Raw genomic sequence first — 23,303 nt, 5'->3', positions numbered from 1 at the left:
TGTATTTATTTATTTATTTATTTATTTTTATAATGTGGATATATAGTTTTTCCAGCACTATTTGTTAAAAAAATTATCCTTCCTCTATTGAAAAGCCTTTGCTTCTTTGCCTAAGATCAATTGATTGCCTTTGTATAGGTCTATTTCTAGGCTCTCTAGTCTGTTTCATTGACTATTTGTCTATTCTTCTACTAATACAATCTTGATTATGGTAGCTTTATAGTAAGTCTTGCAGTGTCAGTTCTCCAACTTTGCTCCTCTCTAGTATTATGTTGACTATTCTGGGTACTTTGCCTTTCCATATAAACTTCACATTTTCAATAACCATAAAATAACTTGCTGGGATTTTTATTGGGATTACTGACATCTTAGTATAAGTTTTTCTATCCATAGATATAAACTATCTCTCCATTTATTTAGGTCTTTTTTTTATTTCTTTCATCACAGTTTTGTAGTTTTTCTTGTAAGAAGTTGTACATAGTTTGTTAGGTTTGTATGTAACATGTTTTTTTGTGTGTGTGAAAATGTAAGGGACATATTTTAATATCAAATTCTAATTGTTAATTTGTGGTATATGATAAAGCAATTGAATTTTACATACTAACTTTTTGTATCCTGAATCCTTGATGTAAATGATTATTAATTCCAAGAGGGTTTTTTTCTTTAGCCAATTCTTTGTGATGTTCTACATAGATGATGATATTATTTGTAAATAAAGACAGTTTTAATTCTTTCTTCCTAACCTGTAAGCCTTTTATTTCTTTTTCTTACCTTGTTGCATTAGTCAGGACTTACAGTACAATGTTCAATAAGAGTGGTTAGAGGGAGCATCTTTACTTGTTAGGAAGAAAGCATCTAGTTTCTCACCATTAAGTATGATGCTAGTTGGTGATTTTTTATAGGTGATACATATTAAGTTGAGGATGTTACCTTCTATAAACTTTTAATTGGAAAAAATCATATAATTAATAAACATGAGTACATCCTCAAGGCAAAGACCTCAATAGAGAACTACATATGATATGTTTCTTTTATTCTTCATCTCTGGTCCCTACTCCATCTCACTCTTATCATCTCAGAGGTGATGTTAATAGTTTTATGTATATTCTTACAAATAAATTTATAGGCACACAGAAACATAGACACACATACACACACATAAATGGAGTTTAGAGGTTGTTATTTGGTTTATTTTCTTTTATGAATGAAATCATACTGTGCAACAAGAACATTTATTGACTGGTCATTAAGTGCTAGGTGCCATTGTACATCTATTTGTACACTCAGTCCTCACTATACTACCTTTGAAGTAGATGCTATTATTATTTCCATTTATAAGTAATATGTGAACAGAGCAATGTTTAGTAATTTATCTTTATTTCACTGAAACTGCCCTTTTCAAGGACAACAATGACTCCCCCCACATTTGCCAATTCTCAGTTCTCGTCTTATTTGATCTATCATCAACTTGTCACTTCAATCTCTTTGATGTACTTTTACGTTTGGATTCCAAGAAATCAATCTTTTCCAGTTTTCTTTGTCTTCTGGTTATTCTTTTTCAGTTTTCTTTGCTGGTTTCATGTATTATCACTGAATGAAAATTGGAGTACACTAGGGCTCAGACTTTGGTTCTTTTGCCATTTTAATCTACACTTATTCTCTTGGGGAACCTCATCTAGTCTTATGACTTTGAATACCATCTCTATTCTGATATTGCCCACACTTCCTTCTATAAACATTGTATTTAATATATTTTACCTTTTCATCTTCTCATTCTCCTTCACCACTCAGTTTTAGTTATCTTATTCTTCTTAGTGTTATTTTTATACTTGTACATATACTTATACCTTTATTACTTGATTTATCAGTTTGACATGGCATGATTTTATATCTAGTATAAAAGATAAGGATGAAATCAGCATATTCATACTTTTTTGGAAACATTTTTCTTTATTTTAATACCTTTTTGATATTATTTCTAAGTTGACAAGACATAAAATTGACTGTATTAAACTCATGTTTGCTTTAATCCTAATCCTGCAGTTTGATAGGTTTAGTGCTCATTGCTAGTCTTTAGCCTGAGTTCATCTTTTAATGATTTTTTAAAATAAGGGATCATGGGAATTGAATTCTTGTATGTTCATGAAATTTTGCTGTTGTCTTCTTATGTAAATAAGAGTTCAGTTGACTGTAAAATTCTTAGGCTATCTCTTATGTTCTTGAGAGTATTACAGATATTTTTTCCTCTCTCTTAATGTTAAATCTGACTATGGAAAAAGTTGAGGCCTGCCTGATAGCATTTTCTCAGAAGCCTTCCTTTAATATTTTTTATGGCTGGTCAAAAATTATTTTTTCTTAAAGATTCTTAAGAAAGGAGTTATTCTCTTCTTAAGTATTAAAATCCAGCAACTTTACTAAGATTTTTAAAATATTGATCATTCTTCGTGAGACTTTTCTGGGACTATTCAATTGTTAAGTTCAAATTTAACTTAATTTCTTGTAAGCTTTTTTGAATTACATATTTTTAAATTATAAAATAATCTAAATAAATATAAGATTATAGAGAATAAAAACAGATATCTCCATATCTACCACCCAACTTTACCAAATTTTAAAGTTTTTCTACAATGCCTTAGTTTTATTTTATTTTATTGCTTTTGGAAATATAATATAATTGAAGAGCCCAAAACTCCTAATTCAATTCCCCCTGACATCCTAAGGGATAGGTATTATTTATAATTTTATGTTTTTCATTCCCTCATACATTTTCCTCTATTAGTACATATGTGTGTAATACATATGTAGTACTTTGCATTTTATCAATTTCTATGAAATATTATAATATACTTATTATTCAATCTTTTTTCTTTATATATTACATTGTTTTAAATTCATTCATACCTAATATGTATACTCTATATATCAATACTATATTTTCCTTTTCATTTTATTACAAATTCTATAATTAAATTTCTTGTATATTTCCTTATAAATATATGAAATTTTTTCTTAACTTTAGATAGAAATTGAATTGGTAGGTTATAGGTTATACACATCTTCATTATTTAATATGTAGATAACACTAAATTTTTCTCCAAAGTGATTTTAATAATTTGTATTTCCACTTGCATTATAAGTGTATTTTTAGTACTTTATGTCTTTGTCATGGCTGTTGTCAAATTAAAAAATTTTTGTCCAGCTTATAAGTATGAAATTTCATCTCATGTAATTTGCCCTGACTAGATTGTCACTGTTCATTGTTTTCTTTTTTGAGAATTTTCTCTGTATAAACTTTCTTTTAATCTTCACCCAAGGACTGGTTGCCTCTTGTATGGGCCCCAACTGGGGCCCGAACCTGCGATGTAGGCATGTACCCTGACTGAGAATGGAACCCGCGTGACCTTTGGGTTAAAAAGACAGCACTCTAACCAACTGAGACATACTGGCAAGGGCTTTAAACCTTTTGTATTTTGTTTGAGTTGTCAGTTTATTAGTGATTCATAGGAGTTTTTTAAAATTATGGATAATAATCCTTTCTTTTGTTTACTGCAAACATGTCTTCCCCAGTTTGTGGCTCTAAGACAAAAGTTAAGAAAAAGTCTTTCTTGTCATGGAAAAATTTTGATATTTGGTATAGTTAATCTTTTTTTCCTCCCAATGAATAGATTGTTTTTTTGTGTGTGTTATGTTGAAGAAAACATACATTACCCCAGGATTAGAAAAATATTCTCCATTATATTTTTCAAAAACTGTTCTGTTCACATTGAAGATTTAATTCAACTGCTGTGTGTGTGTGTGTGTGTGTGTGTGTGTGTGAGAGAGAGAGAGAGAGAGAGAGAAAGTATGGACATAATTTTATTTTTTTTCCCATTGCTCAAGAACTATATACCATATATTTAATATCAATGCTGTGTACATCAACTTTTCATATACACCCACCTCATTTCTGGATTCTGATTTATTTGTATATTAGACTACCCAGGTGCCAATAAAGCACTATGTTAATTGCAATAGCTTCATAAATCTTGCTATTTTCTTCTTGTTCTTTTTCAAAATTTCTTAGCTCTTCTTGGCCCTTATTTTCTTCCATATTTATTTTACAGTTAGCTTACCACATTTCACAAAAGCTTGTTAGAATTTTTGTTGTAATTGTTTTAAATTTATATTTTAATAAGGGAGAATTGATATTTTTATAATTTTGAGAGTCTCTGTCCATGAATATATTTTCATACCCAGTTCTCCAATTTTTCTTGCCTTTTAATAATGTTCTGTAATTATTCACAGAATGACTTTCATAACTTTTGTTAGGTATGTATCTATGTATCATTTTCATTGCAATTAGAAATGAGATATCCTTTTTATTTCAATTTTTAACTTTTATGGTATATTTTAATATTTTATGAGTTGCTGTTGTATTTAGGCAATCTTGCTGAAGTTTCTTATTCATTTTAATAATATTTCTGTATATGAGTGGTTTGCCTGGAAGGGATAGCTTCTGCTGCATGGGGTGTGACTCAGCATGGGGATCCTAATGGCTGTTCTTTCTGTTTTCTCTCCAGAGCTGCCAGCCCCAGACTCTCCTCAGATGTCTTTAGTCCACTCTTCCCTCCCTCTGCAGGAGCCCAGGAAAAGTGGTCCTACCCTGACATTCTCATGTAAAGCAGAGTCATTGCAAAATTGATAATGGAATAGAAGACTACTGACCAAATTTGGAAGATGGTGGTGGCAGGCTCATTCCGGAGACTAAGGAAAAATCAAAGGCACAGAGAAAAATGCTCAGGACTTTCTGTGCTTAGTCTCCTGCATGCCTGCCCACCAGGCAGCCTGCCCTGAGGTTGAGGCTCTCCAAAGAAGCCAACATTGAAGCTCACTCCTCTCCCTCCACAGTGTCTCTTCCCTGTTCAAGTCAGGCTGTTGGTTACTGGTCAGAAATCATCTCTAATAAAATAGAACTCATAGAACTCAGTGGTCTGGGCAGGGACAGGCTAAGGTACTGGGAATGACTGAGTGTTTCTTATGTGCTAGTCTGCAGCACATACATCATCCACTCAGTTACCACATAATCCAGATATCTGGTCAGCATCCAGTCTGAAGGAAGTTTGGAATCTGGTGAGGGTCAGGAGTAGGTTATTGTATTAATTTCACCCTCTAGGTACTAGAGGCTCAGAGAAGTGAAGCTGCTTTTACATGTTCATGCATATCCTGGCTGGCTAGGATTTGAACTTCCACACTTGTTTCTTAGCAGTGTTGCTGCTGTGCTGAGGTACACTGCTGCAGAAATACGACTTCACGGTGTCCTGTAAGTCTGGAATATTTTGCCTTGTGTGTACATGCATCACCTGCCTGACCACTGCCTCGGAGCACCCCTTTCTGTGTGTGGCCCACCTCTGTCTCAGGAGCTTATTAACTGAAGGCCTGCACTGGCAATGTACTGGAACATTCTCTTTTCTATACATATCATCAGAAAATATTGCAGAGCAAACATGGTCCTCTGCAGAGCCAGAAACAAGTTTCATTTACGGTAGCTCCAATTTTGCTAACCTCCTGTTGAGATATTTGCCAATTTGGCCCAGGTTGTGAGCTGCCTGGGCCCCAGAATCACCTCTTCTATGTAATGCTGTTCTTGAGTAAGTTCAAATTGCTGCAGGTCACAGAGACTCTGTTATGTGATTTCAGCTCCCTTCACTTTGGGATCCAAGCAAGGTGATCTTCCATGTGGACCATACTTTGCTTATGTGGTTGCTCCTCTATTCTGACTTTCAAGCTTTAAATTTTCTAGCTAAGTTGTGGTCTGGCAAGACAGAAATGGCATGCCCTAGGGTCCAGGCACTGGGGACCTGGCCTCTGTCTTTGTCAGAGCAGTCACTGGGCTTCCAGTGGCTGTTGACAAAGTGTGTGTCTTGGTCATTGCTATTGATTTCTGAGTGCACTAAGACAGTCCGGGAATTATTATCCCTAGTTTGTAGAAAGAGGAACTTTCTTCTTGGTGCTTTCCACAGAGCATCCCATAGTCCCCTGTCCGCACACAATATAGCCTCTGTGCCTACCAGCTCTTGTCAATGAGTCACATAGATCATATTTCTAAGATCTGTTGGAGACAAAACTCTGAAGGGGCACAGGCTGTCTCAATCCTCTTACTTTGCCACGGCCACCGTGCACTCATTATGTTTCACACAGACCTTCTCCAGAGCACCAAGCTGCCTAGTGACAGATATGCTGGCCCTCGCAGGACCCCTATTTGGACCACCGAGTGTCCATGCCTCCACTCAGAACTTCCCCTCCCTGCTTGCCCTTAACAAATCTGATCATTGCCACTTCTCCATCTTCTCAGCTCCTTCTAGTGATCAGAGGTAAATTATTATGAATGACTGTCTCCCTTGCGGGGGTTGATGGTGGGTTGGGCTCTTGTATTTGTCAGCCTTCTAGAGACTATTTCTAACACATACAACAACCACATATTCACACAACTCTCCCAACCCTTTTTCCCCATCTCATTTACTTCTGGTTAAAGTTGGCAGTTTTTTTAACTGTCACCACATAAGAACATCCTTTTGATGTCCTAAAGGGAAGCCTGACCTTGTGGTTGAAAAGCATCAGGCCAGGGAATTGAGCCAATTGTTTCAGCCTGTGAGTCAGTTGTTACTTCTTGCTCTCGGCAAGCAGTGGTTTATAGAAGTCTGAGCATGGACTCTCGATCCAGACTGTCTGGGCTTGAACCTTGGCTTTGCAACTTTCTAGCTCTGTGATCTCAGGTGACTTATTCACCCTCTCTGTACCTGCTTGGTAAAATTGGAACATGCTAGAATCTATTTCAAAGGGTTGTTATGAGGGTTGACTGAGTTAACATATATAATGTGCTTTGACCAATGCCAAGCACAGGATATATCCTTAAAGCCTGCTGAAAATCATAATCTATTATTATAATTTTTAATACAGTTTTCTTGTTATTGTCATTATTTGCCATCTTAATAATGGTACATAAGAATTCTCAGCGCTTCTCAATTTAAAAAGTTCTAATATGCTGTTTCACTCCTCCAGCAGAGGTGAAGGTTGCAGGTTATGCCCAAGGTCAAAAAGTCAGGGAACTTGGTCTTAAACTTTATTCTAAGGTTTTCTCCTTTTTCTTTTCTAAAGTATCTTTTTACTACTCAATGCCCCCTCTTACAGAACAGGAGGAAAAGCTGAGAATGAATCAGTAAAACCACTCCTAATTACTGGGGGAAGAAATATGCTCATTTTGAAGATAACTCATTTTGAGGATAGCCCATGAAAAAAATAATTACAAACAAAATCTACTGCCCATTCCAGAGCCAGCTGCAATTCTTTGCCAGTCACTAGAGTTCAAAGAGATAGAGTTAAGGGAGGTCTTGAGGAGAATTACTTAATTTAGAACATTGGAGACCCAGCAATTATTTGTTGAAAAAGAATTTTCTGAAACAATGTCCAACTTCTTATTCTTCTTGTTGCATAATAATTTCTGAACAACAATAATATGAAAATAAAAACTAATTAGTAATTTGTGTCAAAAATAACATTTCTGTATATTCTCTTCAGTTTTCTATAAGGCAATGTCTTACATGCAAAAGAACATACTTTTGTCCCTTCTCTTTCAATTCTTATGACTATTAGTTCTTTTTCTTGCTATATAACATAATTAGAGCCTTTGGTCTAATGTCAAACAGAAGTAGTTATAGAGGGCATCTTTGTCTTATTCCTGACTTTAATATAATTCTTCTATATTTTCATCATTATACATGATGTTTGCTCTACTTTTAATGACTGTCTTGTTTTTAAGATTTTATTTATTTAATTTTTTAAAAAGATTTTATTTATTTATTTTTAGAGAGGGAAGGGAGGGAGATAGAGAGAGAAAGAGAAACATCAATGTGCGGTTGCTGGGGGTCATGGCCTGTAACCCAGGCATGTGCCCTGACTGGGAATCGAACCTGTGACACTTTGGTTCACAGCCTGTGCTCAATCCACTGAGCTACACCAGCCAGGGCTAATGACTGTCTTTTATCAGATTAAAAGATACCTATTCAATTATTAGTTGTAAATAGTTTTTTATTTCTAATCATATGTGAATGATCAATTTTGGTGGCTGTTTTGTTTTCCATTTATTATTTTTTAAATATTTTTGAATTTTATTGTTGTTCAAGTACAGTTTTCTGCCATTTCCCCTCACCCCTCCCCACCACCTCAGACATCTGTTTTCCATTTATTATCATGATAAGCTAGTTTTTAAAGCAACTGCTAACAGAAATAAATGGAGAAACTGACAAAAAACACTATGTAATTGGGAACCTAAATATTCCATTGGTAGTTTTAGATAGATCATCCAAACAGAAAATCAAGAAGAAATGTCAGCCTTAAATGACACATTAAATCAAATAGACATAATTGGTATTTATAGAGCCTTTCATCCCAGAACATCAGATTATACATTATTTTCTAGTGCATGGGATATTTTCAAAGATAGAATATATGTCAGGAAACAAAACTAGCCTCATCAAAGTTATTAAATCTGCAACCATACTAAGCATTCTCTCTGACCACAATGCTTTGAATTTAGAAATCAACTACAAAAAAAGTAAAAAGAAAATAGCTAAGTGTGTGGAGATTAAACAACATACTACTAAAATATGACTTGGCAATGAAGAAATAAAAGGTGAGCTCAAACCCTGGCTGGTGTGGCTCAGTTGGTTGGGCATCAACCTGCAAACTGAAAGGTCATGGGTTCCATTCCTGGTCAGGACACATGCCTGATGTGCAGGTTCCATTCCAAACTGGGATATGTATAAGAGGCAACCAATCAATGTTTCTCTCTCACACTGATGTTTCTCTCTCTTTCTCCTTCCCTTCCCTGTTCTCTAGAATCATTAAAAAAAAGAAAATTTTAAAAGTTGAAATCAAAATATATAGCGAGACAAATAAGAATAACAATATAACATATCAAAACTTTTGGTGAAGGGCTCATGAAGTTATTATGTGGGGAAGACTTAGAGTGATGATGGAAATAAAATAGATGAATATTGGAAAAAAAACTTCTGGCATGCAGTAAAACTAGTAATAAGAAAGAAGTGTATATGTTATATAAGAAATATCTCAAGTAAACAATCTAACATTAGCTCTTAAAGAACTAGAAAAAGAAGAACAAAAGCAGCTCAGGGTCAGCAGAAGAAAATAATAAAAATTAAAGCAGATTTGAGCAAAATTGAGAACAAAGAGACGAGGTAAAAATTAATACAATAAATAGCTTCCTAAATAAGGAAAAAAGAGAAAAGATTCAAACAAAATCAGAAATGAAAGAAATTACCACAGACATCATAGAAATACAAGGGATCATACTACAATACTATGAAAGACTATATTTCATTAAATTCAATAACCTAGAAGAAATGGATGTTCCTAAAAATACTATATAACCTCTCTCTAGACTGAATCATAAAGAATTGGACATCTAAATAGATTGATAAACAGTGAAGAAACTGAAACAACCATCAAAAACCTCACAAAAAGTAAAATTCCAGAACCAGATTGCTTTATTATTGAATTATACCAAATGTTCTAAGAAAATTTGATACCCATCCTTCTCAAACTCTTCCAAAAAATTGAAGAAGCAATATGTCCTAACACATTTTATGAGGTCAACATAACCTTCATAATAAAATCTGGCAAAGATAACAAAAAAGAAAACTGCAGACAAATATCTGTCATTAGTACAGATACAAAAATCCTAAACAAACTACTAGTAAATTGAATTTAACAATGCATTAAAAAAATCACAGTCAAGTGGAGTTCATCCCAGGGGCACAAGGATGGTTCAACATATGCAAACTGATTAATATGCTATACCACATTAATCAAACAAAAGATAAAATCGTATGATCTTATCAATAGATGCAGAACAAGCATTTGCTAATATACAACACTCCTTTATGATTAAAAACTCAATAAAATGGGTATAGAAGCAAAATACCTCAACATAATAAAGGCCATATATGACAAACCCTCAGCTAATGTCATACTCAATGGTGAAAATCTGAAAAAATTTCCTATAAGATCAGGAATAAGACAATGATGTCCACTCTCACCATTCTTATTCAAAATAGTACTTTAAGTCATAGCCAAAGCAATCAGAAAAGAGAAAGAAGTAAAAAGTGTTCAAGTTGAGAAGAAGTAAAAGTGTCACTTTTTGCAGATGACATGATTCTTTATAAAGAAAACCCTAAAGACTCCACCAAAAAATTGTTAGAAACAATAAACAAATATAGTAAAGTTGCAGGATAAAAAATCAATGTATGAATATCCACTGTTTTTCTATATACTAACAATGAAATTTAAATAAATAAATAAATAAATAAATTCCTTTTGCAGTTGCAACAGCAACAAAAACTGAAATACCTGGGGATAAACTTAACAAAGGTTGTGAAGGACCCACATATTGAAAACTTCAAAACATTATTAAGAGAGATTGAAAAAGGCACAGTGAAATGATAAGATATTTTATGTTCATGGATTAGAAGGATCAACATAGTTAAAATATCCATATTACCTGAAGCAATATGGTGCTTTTTTTTCCAAAGATTTTATTTATTTATTTTTAGAGAGTGAAGGGAAGGAGAAAGAGAGAGAGAAATATCAATGTGTGGTTGCTGGGGGCCATGGCCTGCAACCCAGGCATGTGCCCTGACTGAGAATCGAACCTGCAATGCTTTGGTTCGCAATATGGTGTTTTAATGCAATACCCATTAAAATTCCCATGTCATTTTCATTTATTTATTATTTATTTTTTTATTGTTCAAGTACAGTTGTCTCCATTTCAACTCACCATGGCTCCCCACCCCACCCACCCTACCTCCCTCCCTTCAACCTACCTCCTTTGACCTTGTCCATGTGCCCTTTATACATGTTCCTTGATGGATCTTCCCCTATTTTCCCCCATTATCCCTCTCCCACCTCCTCTCTGGTGACTGTCAGTTTGTTCTTTATTTCAGTTTCTGGTTACATTTTGCTTGCTTGTTTGTTTTGCTCATTAGGTTCTACTTATAAGTGAGATTATATTTTTCTTTCACAACCTGGCTTACTTCACTTAGCGTAATAATCTCCATTTTCATCCACACTGTCACGAAGGGTAGAAACTCCTTTCTCTCTGCTGCATAGTATTCCACTGTGTAAATGTACCATAGTTTTTTTTATCCATTCATTTACTGGTTGGCATTTAGGTTGCTTCTAACAAGTCTTTCAGCAGATTCATCAATAAAAAAAGAGAGAGGATCCAAATAAACACAATCAGAAATGAAAGAGGAGAGATTATAACTGAAATCATAGAAATACAAAGGATTGTAAGATTACTAGAAAGAATTATATGACAAAAAATTGAAAACCTGGGTGAAGTGGACAAGTTTCCAAAAAAATATAACCTCCCAAAACTGAATGAAGAAGAAGCAGAAAGCCTGAACAGAACTATAATACCTAGTGAAATGAAAGCAGTAATCAAAATCTCCTGTCACACAAAATCTCTGGACCTGACAATTTCACAGAAAAATTTTACAAAAACATTTAAGAAAGAGTTAACCCTTATCCTTTTCAGACTATTCCAAAAAACCCAAGAAGAGGGAAAACTCCTAAACTCTTTTTACAAAGCCAGCATCATTATAATTCCAAAACCAGATAAAGACACAAAAAAGAAAGAAAACTAAGGCCAATATTGCTGATGAACATAGATGCTAAAATCCTCAACAAAAGATTGGCAAACTGCATCCAATAATATATTAAAATGATCAAGTGATACATACAGCATGATCAAGTGGGATTCATCTAAGGGGTGCATGGATGGTACAATATTCACAAATCAATAAATGTAATATATCACATAAACAAAAGGAAAGAAAAATCACATGATCACATTGATTTATGCTTAAAAGCATTTGATAAGGTATACCACCTATTTATGATAAAAGCACTCAGCAAAGTGGGAGGGAGCAGACCTCAACATATTAAAGGTTGTATATGAGAAACCTACAGCCAACATCATTGTCAATGGGGAAAAAGTAAAAGCTTTCCCAGTAAGATCAGGAACAAGATAAGGATGTCCACTTACACTACTTCTACTCAACATAGTATTGGAAGTCCTAGCCACAGCAATCAGACAAGAAAAAGAAATAAAAGGCATCCAAATTGGGAAGGAGGAAAGAAAACTGTCATTGTTTGCAGATGACATGATAGTGTACATACAAAATCCTATGGACTCCATAAAAAAGTACTCAACCTAATAAGTGAATTTGGCAAAACAGAGGGACACAAAGTCAAAAATTGGAGGCATTTCTGTACACCAACAGTGAAATATCAGAGACCAAAACCAGGAAAAAATCCCATTTGATACAGCAACAAGAAAAGTAAAGTACCTGGGAATAAACCTAACCAAGGATGTAAAAGACCTGTATTCAGAAACTGCACAACACTGAAGAAAGAAATTAAGGAAGACACAAACAAATGGAAGCATATACCATGTTCATGGATTGGAAGAATTAACATCATCAAGATGTTCATACTATTCAAAGCAATTTATAGATTCAACACAACCCCAATTAAAATACCAATTACATATTTCACAGATATAGAACAAACATTTTAAAAACTCATATGGAACCATAAATGACCCTGAACAGCTGCGGCAACTTTGGGAAAGAAGAACAAAGTAGGAGGAATCACAATACCTATTACAAAACCAATGCCATTTTTAAAAGTAGAAAAATAATAATCAGATTTGTATAGAACCACAAAAGACCCATATAGCCAAAGCAATCCTGAAAAAAAAAAGGTATCACACTACCTGACTTCATGACTTCATATTATACTACAGAACAATGATAATCAAAGCAGCATGGTATTGACAGAAAAACAGACATGCAGACTAATGGAACAGAATTGAAAGCCCAGAAATAAAACTACATGTGTAAGTACAAATAATTTTTAAAATATTTATTCACTTATTTTTAGAGAGAAGGGAAAGGAAGGAGAAAGAAAAGGAGATAAACATTGATACAAGGGAGAAACATCAATCAGCTACCTCTCATATGAACCCACCTGGGGACTGAACCCAAACCTAGGCATGTGTCCTGACCAGGAATTGAACTGGCAACCTTTTGCTCTGTGGGATGACACCCAACCAACTAAGCCACACTGATCAGGGCTATGGGCAAATAATTTTTTACAAAGGAACCAAAAACATACAATAGAGAAAAGAAAGCATCTTCAATAAAAGGTGCTGGAAAAGTTGGAAAATCACATGCAAGAGAATGAAACTAGACTACAGTTTGTTCCCATGTACAAAATCTAACTCAGAATAAATCAAAGACCTAAATATAAGACCCGAAACAGTAAATTATAAGAAGAAAACCTAGGTAGTAAACTTATGGACCTTGGTCTTAAGATTTTATGATTTTGATCCTAAAGGCAAGGGAAGTAAAGTACACAATAAATGAATGGGACTATATCAAACTAAAGGGCTTCTATGCAGCAAAAGAAACTGTCAATAAAACAAAACAAAAAAAGCAACCAACCAAATGGGAGATGGTATTTGCAAACAACAAAGGGGTCAATATCCAAAATATATAAAGAACTCATACAACTCAACACCAAACAAACAATCCAATTAAAAAATAGGCAGAAAATCTCAACAGACATTTCTTCTAAGAAGAAATACAAATAAATCAATGGATACATGAAAATATGCTTAACTTAATTAGCTATTAGGGAAATGAAAATCAAAACTACAATGATATACCACCTCACACCTGTTGGAATGGCTATTATCAGTAAGTTCAATAATAACAACTGTTGGAGAGGTTGTGGAGAAAAAGGAATTCTCATTCACTGTTGATGGGAACATAAACTGGTATAGCCACTATGGAAAAGAATATGGAGGCTCCTCAAAAACTAAGAATAGAGTTACCCTATGACCCCACAAACACTCCTCTGGATATCTACCTGAAAAACCCAAGTAATATTTATTCACAAAGATATATGCACCTCTATGTTCATTGCAGCATTATTTGTGGTGGCCAAGACATGGAAACAACTTAACTGTCTTATGATAGATGATTGGGTAAAGAAGATGTGGTACATACATACAATGGTATACTACTCAGGCATAAGAAAAGTCAAAATACTGCCTTTTATGACAACATGGATGGATCTTGAGAATGTCATGCTAAGCGAAACAAGTCAGAAGAAGCTAAGAATCATATGATTTCACTCATATATGGGATACAAAACTGAGACTCATAGACACAGACAACAGTATGATGTTTACCAGAGGAAATGAGGGGGGGACAAATACATGGTGATGGAAGATGATTTGACTTTGGATCAAAGGCGTAAATTGCAATATACAAATCAGGTATCATAGAAATGTACATATGAAACCTATATAATCTTATTAACCAATGTCACCCCAGTAAACTTAATTAAAAACAGGTAACACTATATTAAAATATTATAATTTCATTAATAATATAAATAAATTTATATACATTTTTATTCTTGAGATAAGATTTTCTTTTATTCCTGGGATAAGTGCTACATGGTTGTACTAATTTAGTTTGTAATAATCAGTACTCAGTTTAATTTATTAAAAATTTTTTACCTTATTCAACCATGAAATTAATGAATATCTTTCAAGGTGAGCATTTGGCAGCAAATTATGAAATATTTTCATTGAGTGTTAGAGATGTATTCTTATTTTGTCAAAGATGGAACTTGTTTTTCTATTTCTTCTTATTGCTTTTGAGTGATTTCTGTGGATAGTCTACTAATAAAAATCTGGCATTTCATTATTTTCTTTTTCATACTACTTTTGTTGGGTTTTGATGTCAGCATTATACAGAATGATAAAAGTAATGTGAACTTTCTCTTTTCTATGTTCTGTGAGAGTTTAAATAGATTTAGAAGTATATGTCTTTTAAATATTTGAAATAATTTACTGGTGAAATAATTTGTACCTATTTTAATTAATTAATTAATTACAGATTTTATTTATAAGTAAATTGTTTTTTGAGAGCTTTCTCCATTAGCTGAGGTTGTTAATTTGCATTTTTAATTTTTATTAGTGTGTCTAACTCACAGTAGGCAGTAGATGTAAATTGTGCTTTGTTCACTAGGATGTTTGTGACCTATCTTCAGGCACAGAAACATACCACTGCCACTTATTGCCTAAAATTCTATAATTATATCACTTTGGTCTAAATTTTTAAAAAGTCATTGTCATCTGTAAAATAGTAACAGTTTACAAAGTTATAACATAGTAAGCCTTATTAGTAATTTTTATCTTCAAGGAAATTGTATTAGGTAATAGGTAATAGGTAATAGGTATTTTACTGATTCTTGAAATTAAAATTTAAATGGAGTGTAAAAGGAATTGAATAGGGCAGCTTATGTGAAAGGAAGAAGAGAGGAAAAATGGAAGAAAGTGTATGATGAGGAAGACAGGGTGAGAAGAAGTAAACACAGTATGTGTCATGTCAAAGTAGATTTGCCAACAAATGAAGAAAGGTTGCAGAAATAAAATGATCAACTACCCACTTGGCTCATTTCAGTTTTACCCAGAATTGGCCTTAGTGCTATGTGGCTTTGGATTTCCTGATTGGCTAAGGCAAATATTTCTTCCAGGCATATTCTATTTTAGCCATTTTAGTTTTCTAAACTTCCTGCCTCCTTTAAAAAAATATTTTATTTATTTAGTTTTAGAGAGAGAGGAAGGGAGGGAGAAAGAGAGGGAGAGAAACAGCAATGTGTGGTTCCCTTTCGTGTGCCCCATCTTGGTGACCTGGCCCATGACCCAGGCAAGTGCCCTGAGTGGTAATCAAACCAGAAAACCTTTGGTTTGCAGGCTGGCACTCAATCCACTGAGTCACACCAGCCAGGGCTCCTGCCTCCTTTTTTTACTTTACAAAAATCTCCATCACCTGTGCTTCTTGGTGACTAAACATTTTTCTGTGCTTCTTGGGTTGTCTGGCTCTGGGTGGTGATTTTCTAGTGATCTGGCAAGGGGAGGTTTTGATTTGACAGTATGCGAGGTATCTTCATTTGGACTTTTCCCACCCTTCTCCCCTCGGTTTTCTTTCCAGAAAGATAATCCATATACTCTGTATCAATGTAATTGCTTGCAAAGGCACCAGGAGATAAGTGAGTTTGGGTGTTTGTCCTCTGACTCCTTCCAGGACCACACTGTTTGCTGCATCACTGTCAAAGTAATAACTGTTTCTGTGTGTCTCTCTCCATATATCTATGCCCTGTGCCTTCCAGTAACATGTCTTGCTCCTTCATGTCTAGAAGGGAGGTGTGGCTCTGAGCTATTGTAATGTTAAAATGAAATATTTAATGTTATTTATTGAAATGTTAAATGAAATACTTCATCATAATTAATAACAGAAATCCTTTGTCCCTAATGGATTTCTCTGAACTCTTCCCAGGCCATCTCTATCTGTCTATTCATCATTATCTATCTATCTATCATCTATCATCTATGTATCCGTCTAATCTATCCATCTATCTATATCACCTATAATCTATCTAGCTATCATCTATTTCTCTATGTATTTTTTTTATCTATAAATGTACAAGGTCTGTCTGATAAAGTCCATTGTTAATATAATGAAAATGGTTCACATGACATTGATGTAACCTGGCAGTCAAGGAGAGTGAACTGGAGTATGCATGCATGAACATTCATGATACTAGTCAGCAGGAGTGGTAGATGCCATTGAATGAGTATGTGTACTGTGTGGCCATCACAGTCCAAATGACTAAGGGAGTAGAGCAACAAATCTGCTCCAAATTTTGTGTTAAGCTTGAACATTCCTCTACAGAAACTATGTGGATGATTCAGAAGGCTTTCAGGGACAATGCAATGAATGCAGCGTAAATAGAAGTGTGGGACAAACTGTTCTAAGATGGTCAAGAATCTGTTGAAAGTGATCCATATTTCGGGGGGTCTGCAACAAGCAGAACATCTGAGAATGTTGAACGTGTAAGGGCTGCAATCAACATAGGTCAGCAACTGACAGTGTAAGAAATAGAAGCTGATCTGGGGATTCTAAAAACTACTGTGTCCAAAATTTTGACTCAGCATTTTGGCATGAAACATGTCGTGGCAGTTTGTTCTGCGGATTGTGCTACCAGAGCAGAAGGACCATCATGCTGCAGTTGCTAATGACTTAATTCAAACCGCTCCCAATTCCTCATGAGATTTCCTCATGAAGGTAATAACTGGAGATGAATGGTAGGTCTACAGCTATGATCTGGAAACAAAGGCCAAGTCGTCCCAATGGAAGTTGCCTGGCTCTCCATGCCCAAAGGTACAGCAAAGTCGCAGCAAGATCAAGACCATGCTAACTGTGTTTTTTGATTGGGAAGATGTCCTTCATGAGTATGCCCCTCCAGGCTAACAATTAATAAGGGACACTACTTCAAGGTTCTTCACCAGTTGAGAGATAAAATAAAATGAAAATGGTCATAGCTATGGGCAACTGGTGATTAGCAGCTTCATCATGATAACATGCCCACTCATGCATCCCATATTGTGCAGAGTTTTTCGGCAAAATATCAAATCACTCAGGTAACTCAACCCCCCTATAGCCTTCACTTGGTGTCTGGTGGCTTTTGGTCTCTCCCAAAACTAAAATTACCTTTGAAAGGGAAGAGATTTCTGAGATTCAGGAAAATACGATGGGGCAGAGGCAGCTGATAGCGATTCCAATAAAGGATTTTGCAGTGTTTTGAACAGCGGATGAGATGCTGGAGGAACTGTGTGAGTTCTCAAGGTGCCTACTTTGAAGGAAACTGAGGTGCCATTGTCTTATGTAAAGTGCTTCTTACATCTTGTATCTTCTTCAATAAATGTGTCTATTTTTCATATTACATAACTGTATACTTTCTGGACAGACCTCATATGTATGTGTCTATATATGTATGTACATATGTATATAGGTATGTATGTCCCTATCATCTATGAATCATCTATTTATCTCTCATCTATCATGTATCGCTCATCTATCATCTATGTATTCCTCATCATCATCACCATCATCTATTATCATCAGCATCATCTCCCACCTAATTATTAACCATCTACCCATCATTTATATACTCTATTTTTGTTCAGATATTTTGAAATAGTTCCTTTATTAAACTCTTTTCAAATTTGCATATGACATCTTTAACATCTAACTAAGATCATAATTAATAACAGAAAAGGGCCCAGGAAACAAATCTTCTAGATGGAATTCTTGCATTGAATAGCTCATACACTAGAGGGGAAAACAGTAACTTAGGGGGAAATAAGACTCTGGTCAGTTATAGAATGTTCTACATCATAGTTTCTAGAATTATTCCCAGTGGTGGTATGGTATAAAGTATAAGTGGAGGACAAGCAATGGGGAAATCAAATGGCTATGGCCCTTTGGCTATGGCTACAACAGTGATAAGGATTGTAGGGTTAGAAAATATAAGAGGAAAAACACAGAAGCTGAAATTTGTGATTATTTACTCAGAATATACCCAGACAGGAAAAGTGGCAGCTTTGTAGGAATTCCTCACATTCTGTAGTTATACAGCAAATGTGGCTGAGGTACAAACTGTGGAGCCCAATACATGGGTTGTAGAGTTGCAGCACAATAAATGCATTCCCTATGGTTCTTACCCTAAGCTGATGGCCCTAGGAGTGCAGCAAGGAGTGGGACCCTGAGATAAGGAATAAAGTCATTTGGGCAGACACAGAAGAGGCTGAGAAGTTTAAACCTCCAAATCCCGTCATACTCTTGCCATCAGGCAACCCCTTCCTAATGTATAAATGCCCTTCATGAATACACCTATGAATTTACTAATTAAAGGATGTAATTCTTCTTAATTGTAAGTCCCTACCAATGCTAATTGTCTCCAGGCCCATATGAGAATTAGATCCCCACAAAGCCCAGATGGAGGAACACAAGACCTATTTTTGGAGGACATAGCCTATCAACCAAAAGTGTTGCAAACTCTTGACAATTGGTATCTGCTGGTGGCTGGGGAACATATATAGGAATGTATTATGAGCCTGCTAAGCCAGTAGAAATGAAATATAAGGTTTGATTTGGCTGTAAGTATTGCCATTGGTGCATACATTCATGATTTGGAATTTAGCTGAGTAGTTTGTTGGGTAATTGAAGGTTGAACTCAACTGTGACCAAAAGGCAGAGAGGCTTAAATATTGGAACTTTCCTCATGGCCCAAGAAAATGGGAAGGTTGGAATGAACCTTATTAGGTACAACTTGATTAGCAACCTTCTAATTATGTCCTTTTCCTTTTTCACTCCCTTTCCCAGCTGGACCTGGATGGCACTCCCTTAACCAAAGTATTAAGCCACCAAGAGAAAACCATCTTTCAAATGCACTATGTGTCTGACCTAGGCCAGGCATGATGATGGAGATTCTGCACCTAAGATGGCAGGGGCTAGTTGATGGTCCTTAAGTGGTAGAGCAAAGGCAGACACAATTACCATAAGAAGCTACAGGAAGAGTGGTAATAATGGAACTGCAGTGATGGCTAATTGATCTAATTGCTGCAAATAAAATAGATAAGCAGTTTAACAAGAAGATGTTTGATGTGTATCAGAGGAAACACTCTAATTTTGGTAGGCAGAGACCTAATCTAAATAATTGTCATAGGGTTTTATGTCCTAATGTTACTGAACAAAATGGGGTTCTACTGCCTGCCACCCATAGGCAAACTCTGGAGGAAGAAGTTTGGTGAAAAAGTAAAGAGATCATTTATTCAAAATCCACACAATTTTAGAAGAATGACAGGCTTCTGCCTCAGTTCCCCTCCCCTCTAGAACACCTAGAAGAAAAACCCAGCAAAGAAGGAAGATGGTGTTGGAGTAGGAGGGAGCAGATTTGGCTTCCCTCTGCACACGGGAGAAAATCCTGGCTGATCTATGGAGTAGAGGAGAAAGCAACCAACATACCTCAGCATATGTGAAAATAGGAGACTAAGGATTGTGGTGGATCCGAAAAACCAGACCCTGAGAGGAGTGCTGCAACATGGTAGGGTCCCAGGGACCAGCGCAGGGTCTGAGAGGCTGAAGCCCCAGGTCCAGCACCCGCTGCTGGGTTTGCCACAGAGTCCTTGGAAGAGAGTCAGGACAACTGCTCCCTCCCCAGCCAAACAAGGTCTGAGTGGCAACGGGAGGAGCCCAGTTGCTAGCAAACACACAAGGGCTATGATCACCCTTGGAGGCTCTGGACACTGGCGGGGTTGGGTCGATGCAGTGGGCCCTGATTCCCATGGTCACCAGTCTGGCTAGAAAGTTGGGCTGTGGGAGAATCCAGGCCACTGTATGGAATGGCAGGCTTGAATAGGAGGAATTTCTCAAGAGGAAGGAGTGAAAAGACAGACACTGTTTGGGGGATTCTCCTAAAGCCATTGCTCCGGGCCTCCCTGCCACCCAGCCGAGCAGCGATCCCAAGGTTGCATGGAAGGTGTGCTTCTGTGGAGGATCCTGCGCACCCCCATAGCACCAGGAAGGGCGAGGCAGTCAGGTGACACCCAGGGCACCCAGGTGAGCTTGGGGGAGAGCATCCCCCCACCTCAGTCCACAGCAGAAACCCTGGGGAAAGGCTGGATTCCCACATTCAGGGTGCAGGGCTGAGGAGCCATGATAGCTTCCTAGGCAGTGTGTGTGCTGACCCAAGAAGAAAAGCCATACCATTCATCCCTCAGCCTGCCGCAGCCAGCAAGACAAGAAAAACCGGTTTGACCACTTTGAAACCAAGAGACTTTTTAATTTTATTCTATTTTTAAACAATTCTTAATTTTTTAATTTTTATTATTTTTATTCTCTTTTAACTTCGTTTTCCTCTTTCCTGCTTTCTTGTTTTATTCCTTCCTCCCTTCTTTCCTCCAGTTTTATCTCTTCTTCCTTCCTTCATCTGCCTTTTTAATTTTTTTAAAAATACCTACAAGTGAGACAAAAACCTGGATCTGTGAAAAGACTAGAGTTGAACCCAAAGAAAGGGCATTACAGCAGCTGCAACAGTGAGACAAATTTCATTCTGCTATTACAGAGAATCTGCAAGTTATTGCATATTTGTATTATTATTATTTTTCTAGTATTCTTAAATCTTTTTTAAATAGTATTTTTGTATTCCTCTTCTTTTTTGTATAGTTTGCTTTGTTAGGCTGGTTATATTGTATCACCTGACAGGTTTCCCCTGATATCTCTTTCATAGTGTATTGCTAGTTTACTGTCCTTTAACTCACCTGTGTCCTATTAGCACACTACTCGAGGTTCTGTACTCCCTATTCTTGTTACCTAGGTCTCATAGATTCTGTCATATGATTCTTGCTCTAACATTATTGTAAATAATTGCTGTTCCATGCGATTGTAATTACTTCTCAACACCCCTCCCAGATCTTAGCCCACTTCAAAGTTTCCTGAACTCTATTACTGTAGTGGTTAACTCTATTCTCTCACACACTACACCTATTTACTATCCTTTACTCTCAACTTACCTCAGAATCTGACCTCCCACAACCTCCCTGCTTTATAGATCCAACTCACAATCAATCCTTCCTTCCACAACAAGAGTCTTATCTTCTTTCCATCATTTCTAAAAATCAGCTAGCTGGGTGGAAGATCACAGTTAACACTACACATAGCCAAAGGATTTCCTATCTCTTCTCTACTGGCTGCTACTGTAAATATCATAGAATACTCCCTTGCTGTCTTTAAACCATTTTGCCTTCCCCCTCCAACTGATCACAAAAAAGAGTAGGTGGAAGCAGTGAACACCAGGATACCCACTGGAAGAGGAAACCCAACAACAAAGGAACCACTAACAGATAACAAAAGAAGGTGAAGGAGGGAGTAGAAACCACACAAACCTCAATCCAGGACCTAACTGGAAATACAACTGAACAGTAGAGACAGTACCCAATACAAACAACTGAACAAGAGCAAGAGAGAATCCTCAAAATTTTATACACATGGAAGAACCAGCTCCAACACAACCTGCCCTCACCAGCACAACAAAATACAAGAGATGGTGGCCAGAGTGACCCTCAGTTAACTAGCTGGTGGGAAGGAATCACTAAAGAAAGACCCAACAACAATCAAAACCCAAAGACAAACACAGAGCCAACTTAAATGACAGCCCAAGACCAGTGAGCTCCGGAGATCAAGGAAACTGCACCACTGAAACTCACTGCTATTCTACTAAAGAAGTTCATACCACAAACCCAGGGAGCCAGAATAGATCAATTTAAGAAGCTGAGGCTAACAAGAGAGTCTCACAAACAATGAGAAGACAAAGGAACAATCCCCAAATGAAAGGAAAGGAGGAAGCCTCAGAAAGAATGCTAAATGAAATAGAGGCAACTCAACTATCAGGTATTGAGTTCAAAGCAATAATTGTTAGGAAGCTCTATAAGCTCACAATGAGCTACCAGAAAGTTCAGGGAAGCTACAGTGAACTCACTGAAAACTATATCAATTTGAAAAAGGAAGTAGAAACTATCAACAAGGGCCAAGAGGAAATGAAGAATACAATTTCTGAACTGAAAAACACAGTAGAAGGAATGAAAAGCAGGATTGATGAAGCAGAAGATCGGATCAGCAACCTAGAGGACAAAGTAGAAGAAAACACCCAAAAAGAGCAAGAAAAGGAAAAGAGGCTCAGAAAGAATGAAGAGGGATTAAGAGAAATGCAAGACAATATGAAATGTAATAATATCTGTAAAATAGGGATACCAGAAGGAGAAGAAGAAGAATAAGGGATAGAAAACCTATTTGAAAAAGTAATGATGGAAAATTTTCCTAATTTGATGAGAGAAAAAAGTCACACAAATCCAGGAAACCCAGAGAGTTCCAATCAAGAGGAACTCAAAGAGGGTCACTTCAAGACATATCATAATTAAAATGGCAAAATTCCAAGACAAAGAGAAAATCTTAAAAGCGGCAAGGGAGAAACAGGAACTAACATACAAGGGAGCCCCAATAAGGTTGGCAGCTGACTTCTCAATGAAAACACTCCAAGCCAGAAGAGATTGGCAAAAAATATTCCAAGTAATGAGAACCAGAGGTCTGCAACCAAGGCTACTTTACCAGCAAGGCTCTCAATCAAGATAGAAGGCCAAATAAGAAGCTTCCCAGACAAAAGAAGTCTTAAAGAATACACCTCCACTGAACCAGCTCTGCAAGAGATGCTCAAGGGCCTGCTTTAAGGAAAAGAAGGAAAAGAGAGACAGTGAGGAACACAGGTAC

Source organism: Phyllostomus hastatus, unplaced genomic scaffold, assembly GCF_019186645.2.
Source record: "Phyllostomus hastatus isolate PE091 unplaced genomic scaffold, TTU_PhHast_1.1 phas_contig_37, whole genome shotgun sequence".
In the NCBI taxonomy this organism is placed as follows: domain Eukaryota; kingdom Metazoa; phylum Chordata; class Mammalia; order Chiroptera; family Phyllostomidae; genus Phyllostomus; species Phyllostomus hastatus.
Note: the sequence above shows the minus strand (reverse complement) of the source record.